The 15,073-nt window shown below is 37.3% G+C and overlaps 2 long non-coding RNA genes across 2 annotated transcripts; both read right to left on the bottom strand.

The window, feature by feature from the left end:
* Nucleotides 1–6,600: 6,600 nt before the first annotated feature.
* LOC146072353 (uncharacterized) lies at nt 6,601–8,848 on the bottom strand. The gene is made up of 3 exons (XR_014473084.1): nt 8,780–8,848; nt 7,851–7,917; nt 6,601–6,671 (listed from the first exon to the last, which is right to left on the bottom strand). It is a non-coding gene; the product is annotated as an uncharacterized LOC146072353 (long non-coding RNA).
* Nucleotides 8,849–12,839: 3,991 nt separating this feature from the next.
* On the bottom strand, nt 12,840–15,073 carry LOC146072354 (uncharacterized). Its single transcript, XR_014473085.1, has 3 exons — nt 15,005–15,073; nt 14,090–14,156; nt 12,840–12,910 (listed from the first exon to the last, which is right to left on the bottom strand). It is a non-coding gene; the product is annotated as an uncharacterized LOC146072354 (long non-coding RNA).

The following is a 15,073-nucleotide window of genomic DNA, read 5'->3' on the forward strand; positions in this document are numbered from 1 at the left end:
CAACCTGAACAAGGGCCTATGGATTGGCTAGACACGTTTTTTAGTGTGAATGTATAGCGAGTACATATTATCAGTAATTAATATTATTAATTACCTGTCTTGTGTCTCCTGTTTCGGTACTTCGTCATTGATCGTTGTCTTGAATCGAAGTTTGCAGTTACCTAAAGAAATAAGAAAAGAGGTGTGATAATATGTTCTCGATACACATTGACACAAAAAAGGCACTATACTGTATCAATCAATCTAACTATATATCTATCTTATCTATCTATCTTATCTATCTATCTTATCTATCTATCTTATCTATCGTATCTTATCTACCTATGTTATCTATCTATCTTATCTATCTATCTTATTTGTCTTATCTATCTTATCTATCTATAAAAAAACTGAATACCTGGTGCCGGCCAACCATTCGCAAGGCGGGTTAGATTGACCAGCAAGGATTGAAATTCGCATCAGAGCGAATATCTTATCTATCTAACTTATCTATCTTATCTATCTATAAAAAACTAAATGCCTGGTACCGGCCAACCATTCGCAAAGCGGGTTAGATTGACCGGCAAGGATTGACATTCGCATCCGAGCGAATATCTTATCTATCTAACTTATCTATCTTATCTAACTATCTTATCCATCTATAAAAAACTGAATGCCTGGTACCGGCCAACCATTCGCAAGGCGGGTTAGATTGACCGGCAAGGATTGAAATTCGCATACGAGCGAATATCTTATCTATCTAACTTATCTATCTATCTTATCTATCTATATTATCTATCTATAAAAAACTGAATACCTGGTACCGGCCAACCATTCGCAAGGCGGGATAGATTGACCGGCAAGGATTGAAATTCGCATACGAGCGAATATCTTATCTATCTAACTTATCTATCTATAAAAAACTGAATGGATGATGCCGGCAAACCATTCGCAAGGCAGGGTTAGGGTGACCGGCAAGGATTCAAATTCACATCCGAGCAAGTCAACCTGAACAAGGGCCTATGGATTGGCTAGACACGTTTTTTAGTGTGAATGTATACCGGGTATATATTATCAGTAATTAATATTATTAATTACCTGTCTTGTGTCTCCTGTTTCGGTAGTTCTTCATTGTTCGTTGTCTTGAATCGAAGTTTGCAGTTACCTAAAAAAATAAGAAAAGAGGTGTGATAATATGTTCTCGATACACATTGACACAAAAAAAGGCACTATACTGTATCAATCAATCTAACTATATATCTATCTTATCTATCTATCTTATCTATCTATCTTATCTATCGTATCTTATCTATCGTATCTTATCTGCCTATGTTATCTATCTATCTTATCTATCTATCTTATCTATCTATAAAAAACTGAATACCTGGTGCCGGCCAACCATTCGCAAGGCGGGTTAGATTGACCGGTAAGGATTGACATTCGCATCCGAGCGAATAACTTATCTATCTAACTATCGTATCTATCTATACAAATCTGAATGCCTGGTACCGGCCAACCATTCGCAAGGCGGGTTAGATTGACTGGCAAGGATTGAAATTCGCAGCCGAGCGAATATCTTATCTATCTAACTTATCTATCTTATCTATCTATCTTATCTATCTATAAAAAACTGAATGCCTGGTACCGGCCAACCATTCGCAAGGCGGGTTAGATTGACCGGCAAGGATTGAAATTCGCATCCGAGCGAATATCTTATCTATCTAACTTATCTAACTATCGTATCTATCTATACAAATCTGAATGCCTGGTACCGGCCAACCATTCGCAAGGCGGGTTAGATTGACTGGCACGGATTGAAATTCGCAGCCGAGCGAATATATTATCTATCTAACTTATCTATCTATCTTATCTATCGTATCTTATCTATCGTATCTTATCTATCTATGTTATCTATCTACCTTATCTATCTATCTTATCTATCTATCTCATCTGTCTTATCTATCTTATCTATCTATAAAAAACTGAATACCTGGTGCCGGCCAACCATTCGCAAGGAGGGTTAGATTGACCGGCAAGGATTGAAATTCGCATCCGAGTGAATATCTTATCTATCTAACTTATCTATCTTATCTAATGATCTTATCTATCTATAAAAAACTGAATGCCTGGTACCGGCCAACCATTCGCAAGGCGGGTTAGATTGACCGGCAAGGAATGAAATTCGCATCCGAGCGAATATCTTATCTATCTAACTTATCTATCTTATCTATCTATGTTATCTATCTATAAAAAACTGAATGCCTGGTACCGGCCAACCATTCGCAAGGCGGGTTAGATTGACCGGCAAGGAATGAAATTCGCATCCGTGCGAATATTTTATCTATCTAACTTATCTATCTTATCTATCTATCTTATCTATCTATAAAAAACTGAATGGCTGGTGCCTGCAAACCATTTGCAAGGCGGGGTTAGGGTGACCGGCAAGGATTCAAATTCACATCCGAGCAAGTCAACCTGAACAAGGGCCTATGGATTGGCTAGACACGTTTTTTAGTGTGAATGTATAGCGAGTACATATTATCAGTAATTAATATTATTAATTACCTGTCTTGTGTCTCCTGTTTCGGTACTTCGTCATTGATCGTTGTCTTGAATCGAAGTTTGCAGTTACCTAAAGAAATAAGAAAAGAGGTGTGATAATATGTTCTCGATACACATTGACACAAAAAAAGGCACTATACTGTATCAATCAATCTAACTATATATCTATCTTATCTATCCATCTTATCTATCTATCTTATCTATCGTATCTTATCTACCTATGTTATCTATCTATCTTATCTATCTATCTTATTTGTCTTATCTATCTTATCTATCTATAAAAAAACTGAATACTTGGTGCCGGCCAACCATTCGCAAGGCGGGTTAGATTGACCAGCAAGGATTGAAATTCGCATCCGAGCGAATATCTTATCTATCTAACTTATCTATCTTATCTAACTATCTTATCCATCTATAAAAAACTGAATGCCTGGTACCGGCCAACCATTCGCAAGGCGGGTTAGATTGACCGGCAAGGATTGACATTCGCATCCGAGCGAATATCTTATCTATCTAACTAATCTATCTTATCTAACTATCTTATCTATCTATAAAAAACTGAATACCTGGTACCGGCCAACCATTCGCAAGGCGGGTTAGTTTGACCGGCAAGGATTGAAATTCGCATACGAGCGAATATCTTATCTATCTAACTTATCTATCTTATCTAACGATCTTATCTATCTATAAAAAACTGAATGCCTGGTACCGGCCAACCATTCGCAAGGCGGGTTAGATTGACCGGCAAGGATTGAAATTCGCATCCGAGCGAATATCTTATCTATCTAACTTCTCTATCTTATCTATCTATCTTATCTATCTATAAAAAACTGAATGCCTGGTACCGGCCAACCATTCGCAAAGCGGGTTAGATTGACCGGCAAGGATTGAAATTCGCATCCGAGCGAATATCTTATCTATCTAACTTATCTATCTATCTATCTTATCTATCTATAAAAAACTGAATGGCTCGTGCCGGCAAACCATTCGCAAGGCAGGGTTAGGGTGACCGGCAAGGATTCAAATTCACATCCGAGCAAGTCAACCTGAACAAGGGCCTATGGCCTATGGATTGGCTAAACACGTTTTTTAGTGTGAATGTATACCGAGTACATATTATCAGTAATTAATATTATTAATTACCTGTCTTGTGTCTCCTGTTTCGGTACTTCGTCATTGTTCGTTGTCTTGAATCGAAGTTTGCAGTTACCTAAAAAAATAAGAAAAGAGGTGTGATAATATGTTCTCGATACACATTGACACAAAAAAAGGCACTATACTGTATCAATCAATCTAACTATATATCTATCTTATCTATCTATCTTATCTATCGTATCTTATCAATCGTATCTTATCTATCTATCTTATCTATCGTATCTTATCTATCGTATCTTATCTATCGTATCTTATCTATCGTATCTTATCTATCGTATCTTATCTGCCTATGTTATCTATCTATCTTATCTATCTATCTTATCTGTCTTATCTATCTTATCTATCTATCTATAAAAAACTGAATACCTGGTGCCAGCCAACCATTCGCAAGGCGGGTTAGATTGACCGGCAAGGATTGAAATTCGCATCCGAGCGAATATGTTATCTATCTAACTTATCTATCTTATCTATCTATCTTATCTATCCATAAAAAACTGAATGCCTGGTACCGGCCAACCATTCGCAAGGCGGGTTAGATTGACCGTCAAGGATTGACATTCGCATCCGAGCGAATATCTTATCTATCTAACTTATCTATCTTATCTACAGTATCTATCTTATCTATCTATAAAAAACTGAATGGCTGGTGCCTGCAAACCATTTGCAAGGCGGGGTTAGGGTGACCGGCAAGGATTCAAATTCACATCCGAGCAAGTCAACCTGAACAAGGGCCTATGGATTGGCTAGACACGTTTTTTAGTGTGAATGTATAGCGAGTACATATTATCAGTAATTAATATTATTAATTACCTGTCTTGTGTCTCCTGTTTCGGTACTTCGTCATTGATCGTTGTCTTGAATCGAAGTTTGCAGTTACCTAAAGAAATAAGAAAAGAGGTGTGATAATATGTTCTCGATACACATTGACACAAAAAAAGGCACTATACTGTATCAATCAATCTAACTATATATCTATCTTATCTATCTATCTTATCTATCTATCTTATCTATCGTATCTTATCTACCTATGTTATCTATCTATCTTATCTATCTATCTTATTTGTCTTATCTATCTTATCTATCTATAAAAAAACTGAATACTTGGTGCCGGCCAACCATTCGCAAGGCGGGTTAGATTGACCAGCAAGGATTGAAATTCGCATCCGAGCGAATATCTTATCTATCTAACTTATCTATCTTATCTATCTATAAACAACTGAATGCCTGGTACCGGCCAACCATTCGCAAGGCGGGTTAGATTGACCGGCAAGGATTGACATTCGCATCCGAGCGAATATCTTATCTATCTAACTAATCTATCTTATCTAACTATCTTATCTATCTATAAAAAACTGAATACCTGGTACCGGCCAACCATTCGCAAGGCGGGTTAGTTTGACCGGCAAGGATTGAAATTCGCATACGAGCGAATATCTTATCTATCTAACTTATCTATCTTATCTAACGATCTTATCTATCTATAAAAAACTGAATGCCTGGTACCGGCCAACCATTCGCAAGGCGGGTTAGATTGACCGGCAAGGATTGAAATTCGCATCCGAGCGAATATCTTATCTATCTAACTTCTCTATCTTATCTATCTGTCTTATCTATCTATAAAAAACTGAATGCCTGGTACCGGCCAACCATTCGCAAAGCGGGTTAGATTGACCGGCAAGGATTGAAATTCGCATCCGAGCGAATATCTTATCTATCTAACTTATCTATCTATCTATCTTATCTATCTATAAAAAACTGAATGGCTCGTGCCGGCAAACCATTCGCAAGGCAGGGTTAGGGTGACCGGCAAGGATTCAAATTCACATCCGAGCAAGTCAACCTGAACAAGGGCCTATGGCCTATGGATTGGCTAGACACGTTTTTTAGTGTGAATGTATACCGGGTACATATTATCAGTAATTAATATTATTAATTACCTGTCTTGTGTCTCCTGTTTCGGTACTTCGTCATTGTTCGTTGTCTTGAATCGAAGTTTGCAGTTACCTAAAAAAATAAGAAAAGAGGTGTGATAATATGTTCTCGATACACATTGACACAAAAAAAGGCACTATACTGTATCAATCAATCTAACTATATATCTATCTTATCTATCTATCTTATCTATCGTATCTTATCAAGCGTATCTTATCTATCTATCTTATCTATCGTATCTTATCTATCGTATCTTATCTATCGTATCTTATCTATCGTATCTTATCTATCGTATCTTATCTATCGTATCTTATCTGCCTATGTTATCTATCTATCTTATCTATCTATCTTATCTGTCTTATCTATCTTATCTACCTATCTATAAAAAACTGAATACCTGGTGCCAGCCAACCATTCGCAAGGCGGGTTAGATTGACCGGCAAGGATTGAAATTCGCATCCGAGCGAATATGTTATCTATCTAACTTATCTATCTTATCTATCTATCTTATCTATCCATAAAAAACTGAATGCCTGGTACCGGCCAACCATTCGCAAGGCGGGTTAGATTGACCGTCAAGGATTGACATTCGCATCCGAGCGAATATCTTATCTATCTAACTTATCTATCTTATCTAACTATCTTATCTATCTATAAAAAACTGAATGCCTGGTACCGGCCAACCATTCGCAAGGCGGGTTAGATTGACCGGCAAGGATTGAAATTCGCATCCGAGCGAATATCGTATCTATCTAACTTATCTATCTATCTTATCTATCTATATTATCTATCTATAAAAAACTGAATGCCTGGTACAGGCCAACCATTTGCAAGGCGGGGTTAGGGTGACCGGCAAGGATTCAAATTCACATCCGAGCAAGTCAACCTGAACAAGGGCCTATGGATTGGCTAGACACGTTTTTTAGTGTGAATGTATAGCGAGTACATATTATCAGTAATTAATATTATTAATTACCTGTCTTGTGTCTCCTGTTTCGGTACTTTGTCATTGATCGTTGTCTTGAATCGAAGTTTGCAGTTACCTAAAGAAATAAGAAAAGAGGTGTGATAATATGTTCTCGATACACATTGACACAAAAAAAGGCACTATACTGTATCAATCAATCTAACTATATATCTATCTTATCTATCTATCTTATCTATCGTATCTTATCTACCTATGTTATCTATCTATCTTATCTATCTATCTTATTTGTCTTATCTATCTTATCTATCTATAAAAAAACTGAATACCTGGTGCCGGCCAACCATTTGCAAGGCGGGTTAGATTGACCGGCAAGGATTGAAATTCGCATCCGAGCGAATATCTTATCTATCTAACTTATCTATCTTATCTATCTATAAAAAACTGAATGCCTGGTACCGGCCAACCATTCGCAAGGCGGGTTAGATTGACCGGCAAGGATTGACATTCGCATCCGAGCGAATATCTTATCTATCTAACTTATCTATCTTATCTAACTATCTTATCTATCTATAAAAAACTGAATGCCTGGTACCGGCCAACCATTCGCAAGGCGGGTTAGATTGACCGGCAAGGATTGACATTCGCATCCGAGCGAATATCTTATCTATCTAACTTATCTATCTTATCTAACTATCTTATCTATCTATAAAAAACTGAATACCTGGTACCGGCCAACCATTCGCAAGGCGGGTTAGATTGACCGGCAAGGATTGAAATTCGCATACGAGCGAATATCTTATCTATCTAACTTATCTATCTTATCTAACGATCTTATCTATCTATAAAAAACTGAATGCCTGGTACCGGCCAACCATTCACAAGGCGGGTTAGATTGACCGGCAAGGATTGAAATTCGCATCCGAGCGAATATCTTATCTATCTAACTTCTCTATCTTATCTATCTATCTTATCTATCTATAAAAAACTGAATGCCTGGTACCGGCCAACCATTCGCAAAGCGGGTTAGATTGACCGGCAAGGATTGAAATTCGCATCCGAGCGAATATCTTATCTATCTAACTTATCTATCTATCTTATCTATCTATAAAAAACTGAATGGCTGGTGCCGGCAAACCATTCGCAAGGCAGGGTTAGGGTGACCGGCAAGGATTCAAATTCACATCCGAGCAAGTCAACCTGAACAAGGGCCTATGGCCTATGGATTGGCTAGACACGTTTTTTAGTGTGAATGTATACCGGGTACATATTATCAGTAATTAATATTATTAATTACCTGTCTTGTGTCTCCTGTTTGGGTACTTCGTCATTGTTCGTTGTCTTGAATCGAAGTTTGCAGTTACCTAAAAAAATAAGAAAAGAGGTGTGATAATATGTTCTCGATACACATTGACACAAAAAAGGCACTATACTGTATCAATCAATCTAACTATATATCTATCTTATCTATCTATCTTATCTATCGTATCTTATCTATCGTATCTTATCTATCGTATCTTATCTATCGTATCTTATCTATCGTATCTTATCTATCGTATCTTATCTGCCTATGTTATCTATCTATCTTATTTATCTATCTTATCTGTCTTATCTATCTTATCTATCTATCTATAAAAAACTGAATACCTGGTGCCAGCCAACCATTCGCAAGGCGGGTTAGATTGACCGGCAAGGATTGAAATTCGCATCCGAGCGAATATCTTATCTATCTAACTTATCTATCTTATCTATCTATCTTATCTATCTATAAAAAACTGAATGCCTGGTACCGGCCAACCATTCGCAAGGCGGGTTAGATTGACCGGCAAGGATTGACATTCGCATCCGAGCGAATATCTTATCTATCTAACTTATCTATCTTATCTAACTATCTTATCTATCTATAAAAAACTGAATGCCTGGTACCAGCCAACCATTCGCAAGGCAGGTTAGATTGACCGGCAAGGATTGAAATTCGCATCCGAGCGAATATCGTATCTATCTAACTTATCTATCTATCTTATCTATCTATATTATCTATCTACAAAAAACTGAATGCCTGGTACAGGCCAACCATTTGCAAGGCGGGGTTAGGGTGACCGGCAAGGATTCAAATTCACATCCGAGCAAGTCAACCTGAACAAGGGCCTATGGATTGGCTAGACACGTTTTTTAGTGTGAATGTATAGCGAGTACATATTATCAGTAATTAATATTATTAATTACCTGTCTTGTGTCTCCTGTTTCGGTACTTTGTCATTGATCGTTGTCTTGAATCGAAGTTTGCAGTTACCTAAAGAAATAAGAAAAGAGGTGTGATAATATGTTCTCGATACACATTGACACAAAAAAAGGCACTATACTGTATCAATCAATCTAACTATATATCTATCTTATCTATCTATCTATCTTATCTATCTATCTTATCTATCGTATCTTATCTACCTATGTTATCTATCTATCCTATCTATCTATCTTATTTGTCTTATCTATCTTATCTATCTATAAAAAAACTGAATACCTGGTGCCGGCCAACCATTCGCAAGGCGGGTTAGATTGACCGGCAAGGATTGAAATTCGCATCCGAGCGAATATCTTATCTATCTAACTTATCTATCTTATCTAACTATCTTATCCATCTATAAAAAACTGAATGCCTGGTACCGGCCAACCATTCGCAAGGCGGGTTAGATTGACCGGCAAGGATTGACATTCGCATCCGAGCGAATATCTTATCTATCTAACTAATCTATCTTATCTAACTATCTTATCTATCTATAAAAAACTGAATACCTGGTACCGGCCAACCATTCGCAAGGCGGGTTAGTTTGACCGGCAAGGATTGAAATTCGCATACGAGCGAATATCTTATCTATCTAACTTATCTATCTTATCTAACGATCTTATCTATCTATAAAAAACTGAATGCCTGGTACCGGCCAACCATTCGCAAGGCGGGTTAGATTGACCGGCAAGGATTGAAATTCGCATCCGAGCGAATATCTTATCTATCTAACTTCTCTATCTTATCTATCTATCTTATCTATCTATAAAAAACTGAATGCCTGGTACCGGCCAACCATTCGCAAAGCGGGTTAGATTGACCGGCAAGGATTGAAATTCGCATCCGAGCGAATATCTTATCTATCTAACTTATCTATCTATCTATCTTATCTATCTATAAAAAACTGAATGGCTCGTGCCGGCAAACCATTCGCAAGGCAGGGTTAGGGTGACCGGCAAGGATTCAAATTCACATCCGAGCAAGTCAACCTGAACAAGGGCCTATGGCCTATGGATTGGCTAAACACGTTTTTTAGTGTGAATGTATACCGAGTACATATTATCAGTAATTAATATTATTAATTACCTGTCTTGTGTCTCCTGTTTCGGTACTTCGTCATTGTTCGTTGTCTTGAATCGAAGTTTGCAGTTACCTAAAAAAATAAGAAAAGAGGTGTGATAATATGTTCTCGATACACATTGACACAAAAAAAGGCACTATACTGTATCAATCAATCTAACTATATATCTATCTTATCTATCTATCTTATCTATCGTATCTTATCAATCGTATCTTATCTATCTATCTTATCTATCGTATCTTATCTATCGTATCTTATCTATCGTATCTTATCTATCGTATCTTATCTATCGTATCTTATCTGCCTATGTTATCTATCTATCTTATCTATCTATCTTATCTGTCTTATCTATCTTATCTATCTATCTATAAAAAACTGAATACCTGGTGCCAGCCAACCATTCGCAAGGCGGGTTAGATTGACCGGCAAGGATTGAAATTCGCATCCGAGCGAATATGTTATCTATCTAACTTATCTATCTTATCTATCTATCTTATCTATCCATAAAAAACTGAATGCCTGGTACCGGCCAACCATTCGCAAGGCGGGTTAGATTGACCGTCAAGGATTGACATTCGCATCCGAGCGAATATCTTATCTATCTAACTTATCTATCTTATCTACAGTATCTATCTTATCTATCTATAAAAAACTGAATGGCTGGTGCCTGCAAACCATTTGCAAGGCGGGGTTAGGGTGACCGGCAAGGATTCAAATTCACATCCGAGCAAGTCAACCTGAACAAGGGCCTATGGATTGGCTAGACACGTTTTTTAGTGTGAATGTATAGCGAGTACATATTATCAGTAATTAATATTATTAATTACCTGTCTTGTGTCTCCTGTTTCGGTACTTCGTCATTGATCGTTGTCTTGAATCGAAGTTTGCAGTTACCTAAAGAAATAAGAAAAGAGGTGTGATAATATGTTCTCGATACACATTGACACAAAAAAAGGCACTATACTGTATCAATCAATCTAACTATATATCTATCTTATCTATCTATCTTATCTATCTATCTTATCTATCGTATCTTATCTACCTATGTTATCTATCTATCTTATCTATCTATCTTATTTGTCTTATCTATCTTATCTATCTATAAAAAAACTGAATACTTGGTGCCGGCCAACCATTCGCAAGGCGGGTTAGATTGACCAGCAAGGATTGAAATTCGCATCCGAGCGAATATCTTATCTATCTAACTTATCTATCTTATCTATCTATAAACAACTGAATGCCTGGTACCGGCCAACCATTCGCAAGGCGGGTTAGATTGACCGGCAAGGATTGACATTCGCATCCGAGCGAATATCTTATCTATCTAACTAATCTATCTTATCTAACTATCTTATCTATCTATAAAAAACTGAATACCTGGTACCGGCCAACCATTCGCAAGGCGGGTTAGTTTGACCGGCAAGGATTGAAATTCGCATACGAGCGAATATCTTATCTATCTAACTTATCTATCTTATCTAACGATCTTATCTATCTATAAAAAACTGAATGCCTGGTACCGGCCAACCATTCGCAAGGCGGGTTAGATTGACCGGCAAGGATTGAAATTCGCATCCGAGCGAATATCTTATCTATCTAACTTCTCTATCTTATCTATCTGTCTTATCTATCTATAAAAAACTGAATGCCTGGTACCGGCCAACCATTCGCAAAGCGGGTTAGATTGACCGGCAAGGATTGAAATTCGCATCCGAGCGAATATCTTATCTATCTAACTTATCTATCTATCTATCTTATCTATCTATAAAAAACTGAATGGCTCGTGCCGGCAAACCATTCGCAAGGCAGGGTTAGGGTGACCGGCAAGGATTCAAATTCACATCCGAGCAAGTCAACCTGAACAAGGGCCTATGGCCTATGGATTGGCTAGACACGTTTTTTAGTGTGAATGTATACCGGGTACATATTATCAGTAATTAATATTATTAATTACCTGTCTTGTGTCTCCTGTTTCGGTACTTCGTCATTGTTCGTTGTCTTGAATCGAAGTTTGCAGTTACCTAAAAAAATAAGAAAAGAGGTGTGATAATATGTTCTCGATACACATTGACACAAAAAAAGGCACTATACTGTATCAATCAATCTAACTATATATCTATCTTATCTATCTATCTTATCTATCGTATCTTATCAAGCGTATCTTATCTATCTATCTTATCTATCGTATCTTATCTATCGTATCTTATCTATCGTATCTTATCTATCGTATCTTATCTATCGTATCTTATCTATCGTATCTTATCTGCCTATGTTATCTATCTATCTTATCTATCTATCTTATCTGTCTTATCTATCTTATCTACCTATCTATAAAAAACTGAATACCTGGTGCCAGCCAACCATTCGCAAGGCGGGTTAGATTGACCGGCAAGGATTGAAATTCGCATCCGAGCGAATATGTTATCTATCTAACTTATCTATCTTATCTATCTATCTTATCTATCCATAAAAAACTGAATGCCTGGTACCGGCCAACCATTCGCAAGGCGGGTTAGATTGACCGTCAAGGATTGACATTCGCATCCGAGCGAATATCTTATCTATCTAACTTATCTATCTTATCTAACTATCTTATCTATCTATAAAAAACTGAATGCCTGGTACCGGCCAACCATTCGCAAGGCGGGTTAGATTGACCGGCAAGGATTGAAATTCGTATCCGAGCGAATATCGTATCTATCTAACTTATCTATCTATCTTATCTATCTATATTATCTATCTATAAAAAACTGAATGCCTGGTACAGGCCAACCATTTGCAAGGCGGGGTTAGGGTGACCGGCAAGGATTCAAATTCACATCCGAGCAAGTCAACCTGAACAAGGGCCTATGGATTGGCTAGACACGTTTTTTAGTGTGAATGTATAGCGAGTACATATTATCAGTAATTAATATTATTAATTACCTGTCTTGTGTCTCCTGTTTCGGTACTTTGTCATTGATCGTTGTCTTGAATCGAAGTTTGCAGTTACCTAAAGAAATAAGAAAAGAGGTGTGATAATATGTTCTCGATACACATTGACACAAAAAAAGGCACTATACTGTATCAATCAATCTAACTATATATCTATCTTATCTATCTATCTTATCTATCGTATCTTATCTACCTATGTTATCTATCTATCTTATCTATCTATCTTATTTGTCTTATCTATCTTATCTATCTATAAAAAAACTGAATACCTGGTGCCGGCCAACCATTTGCAAGGCGGGTTAGATTGACCGGCAAGGATTGAAATTCGCATCCGAGCGAATATCTTATCTATCTAACTTATCTATCTTATCTATCTATAAAAAACTGAATGCCTGGTACCGGCCAACCATTCGCAAGGCGGGTTAGATTGACCGGCAAGGATTGACATTCGCATCCGAGCGAATATCTTATCTATCTAACTTATCTATCTTATCTAACTATCTTATCTATCTATAAAAAACTGAATGCCTGGTACCGGCCAACCATTCGCAAGGCGGGTTAGATTGACCGGCAAGGATTGACATTCGCATCCGAGCGAATATCTTATCTATCTAACTTATCTATCTTATCTAACTATCTTATCTATCTATAAAAAACTGAATACCTGGTACCGGCCAACCATTCGCAAGGCGGGTTAGATTGACCGGCAAGGATTGAAATTCGCATACGAGCGAATATCTTATCTATCTAACTTATCTATCTTATCTAACGATCTTATCTATCTATAAAAAACTGAATGCCTGGTACCGGCCAACCATTCACAAGGCGGGTTAGATTGACCGGCAAGGATTGAAATTCGCATCCGAGCGAATATCTTATCTATCTAACTTCTCTATCTTATCTATCTATCTTATCTATCTATAAAAAACTGAATGCCTGGTACCGGCCAACCATTCGCAAAGCGGGTTAGATTGACCGGCAAGGATTGAAATTCGCATCCGAGCGAATATCTTATCTATCTAACTTATCTATCTATCTTATCTATCTATAAAAAACTGAATGGCTGGTGCCGGCAAACCATTCGCAAGGCAGGGTTAGGGTGACCGGCAAGGATTCAAATTCACATCCGAGCAAGTCAACCTGAACAAGGGCCTATGGCCTATGGATTGGCTAGACACGTTTTTTAGTGTGAATGTATACCGGGTACATATTATCAGTAATTAATATTATTAATTACCTGTCTTGTGTCTCCTGTTTGGGTACTTCGTCATTGTTCGTTGTCTTGAATCGAAGTTTGCAGTTACCTAAAAAAATAAGAAAAGAGGTGTGATAATATGTTCTCGATACACATTGACACAAAAAAGGCACTATACTGTATCAATCAATCTAACTATATATCTATCTTATCTATCTATCTTATCTATCGTATCTTATCTATCGTATCTTATCTATCGTATCTTATCTATCGTATCTTATCTATCGTATCTTATCTGCCTATGTTATCTATCTATCTTATTTATCTATCTTATCTGTCTTATCTATCTTATCTATCTATCTATAAAAAACTGAATACCTGGTGCCAGCCAACCATTCGCAAGGCGGGTTAGATTGACCGGCAAGGATTGAAATTCGCATCCGAGCGAATATCTTATCTATCTAACTTATCTATCTTATCTATCTATCTTATCTATCTATAAAAAACTGAATGCCTGGTACCGGCCAACCATTCGCAAGGCGGGTTAGATTGACCGGCAAGGATTGACATTCGCATCCGAGCGAATATCTTATCTATCTAACTTATCTATCTTATCTAACTATCTTATCTATCTATAAAAAACTGAATGCCTGGTACCAGCCAACCATTCGCAAGGCAGGTTAGATTGACCGGCAAGGATTGAAATTCGCATCCGAGCGAATATCGTATCTATCTAACTTATCTATCTATCTTATCTATCTATATTATCTATCTACAAAAAACTGAATGCCTGGTACAGGCCAACCATTTGCAAGGCGGGGTTAGGGTGACCGGCAAGGATTCAAATTCACATCCGAGCAAGTCAACCTGAACAAGGGCCTATGGATTGGCTAGACACGTTTTTTAGTGTGAATGTATAGCGAGTACATATTATCAGTAATTAATATTATTAATTACCTGTCTTGTGTCTCCTGTTTCGGTACTTTGTCATTGATCGTTGTCTTGAATCGAAGTTTGCAGTTACCT

This window comes from Crinia signifera, chromosome 4 (assembly GCF_055691185.1).
Source record: "Crinia signifera chromosome 4, ASM5569118v1, whole genome shotgun sequence".
NCBI classification, from domain to species: Eukaryota; Metazoa; Chordata; class Amphibia; order Anura; family Myobatrachidae; genus Crinia; species Crinia signifera.